At 43.4% G+C, this 1651-nt stretch overlaps 1 pseudogene across 1 annotated transcript; it reads left to right on the plus strand.

Moving 5' to 3' along the window:
• The first annotated feature begins 710 nt into the window (after positions 1 to 710).
• LOC110323266 lies at positions 711 to 1041 on the plus strand (annotated as a pseudogene). Its single transcript, XR_002380626.1, has one exon. The product of XR_002380626.1 is annotated as a guanine nucleotide-binding protein G(I)/G(S)/G(O) subunit gamma-5 pseudogene (transcript).
• The last annotated feature ends 610 nt before the right edge of the window (positions 1042 to 1651 follow it).

Here is a 1651-nt window from a genome sequence, read left to right on the forward strand (position 1 = left end):
GCTGCAGACATCAATAAGTAGAGCTTGGTTAAATAGCTTGTTTTGTCACACCATAGTCTTAGTCACAAAGGTTTTCTGGCTTAAAGAGCTAAAGCCCCTATCTCTCTCTAAAAAGGTAACCCTGGGTACCTGCCTATCTTAAACATAGGCATTCTTCTATGCTACAGGCAAAACCGTTTGAAGCAGGAGGCAGCAGATTCCTCTTTCATGCCTCAGGGTCACAACTGGATTCTAGACACTAGATGTGTTATGAGGGATGATAGTCCATTCTCCCTATGGCAAAGCCAAACATACTTTCTATTGGCTCAGCAATGTGGATATGAATCAGAGCCCAAACAAGCTACTCTAGGGCTTCTCTCCAACATATTTTATCTATGTTTCATTTTCAGGCTGCAAAAGGAAGGAAAAAAGCATAAGGGTAAGCCTCTCTAGACCATGCCCTGACCCTACCAAAGACTATAGGCAAAGGCAGTGGGATTCTCCTAGCCATGGCTGTATTTGGAGGTTTAACACTGGTGACTTTGAAAAGAGAGGGTCATAAGTATCCGGTGTCTCGTTTCCTATCACACAGGAGTCAGGAGTTCAAGTCCCAGTCTAACAGAGTGACAGTGAGGGCCCTCACCTCCTAAGACTCTAACAAATCATTTTAACCTGCTGTTCAGGAAAACTGTTAGTGTTCTACTCAGTTTAAAGAGAGGAGGAGCCCCCGCCATCCCGCGACCTGCCGCACCCTGCCCGGACTGACGAGTCGGCCCGGCTGTCCCGAGCGCCATGTCGGGTTCTTCTAGCGTCGCCGCCATGAAGAAGGTGGTCCAGCAGCTCCGGCTGGAGGCCGGGCTCAACCGCGTGAAGGTTTCCCAGGCAGCTGCAGACTTGAAACAGTTCTGTCTGCAGAATGCTCAACATGACCCTCTGCTGACTGGAGTGTCTTCAAGTACAAATCCCTTCAGACCCCAGAAAGTCTTGCTCCTTTTTGTAGTCATCTATCTTGAGGTTTCTCAAACCACTTTTCATGAACCAGTGAATATTCAAGAGAACTAAGTTTGAAGTCTGTACAAAAGCTTCTCTTTAACAAGTGCCATAATACATTATCTTCTGCTCGTCAGTCCTTAACATCTACCTCTCTGAATTTCATGGATTTCTCTTTCACAAGGTTTAACTATTTTATATACACTGGCTGTAGCATACAATAAAGCAGCATACAAACCTTTGGCCTCAATAAATAAATAAATAAATAAATAAATAAATAAATAAATAAAGAGGGGAGGAGACTTCCTGGTGACTAATGCACTGCTTATTTCACTGCTGTGGAAGGGTTGAACATGACTGAACCATGTTGCCAGAACTATCATTTCTGTTGCTCAAAGTTAATTGCAATACTCTAAAAAATTAAAATCGAAGGCTGCTCACTAACCTAAAATTTCTGATATGCCTTCCAAAACATTAAATATGCTTTATTTCAACTTGTCACAGAGCTGTTATTTATCCCAGTTTCACAGTCTTCTTTAGTCTGACCAACATCTGTTCATTGGTACTATAGCCAGTATCCTATGGGCTGGAAAACAAGCAAGCTGCTGGCAGATTGGTGCATTTGTCTTATCTAGTTGGAGAGCCAAAGCAAAGTACAAATGTCTTTCAAATGGACCCTGCC

This window comes from Mus pahari, chromosome 6, assembly GCF_900095145.1.
Source record: "Mus pahari chromosome 6, PAHARI_EIJ_v1.1, whole genome shotgun sequence".
Classification (NCBI taxonomy): Eukaryota; Metazoa; Chordata; class Mammalia; order Rodentia; family Muridae; genus Mus; species Mus pahari.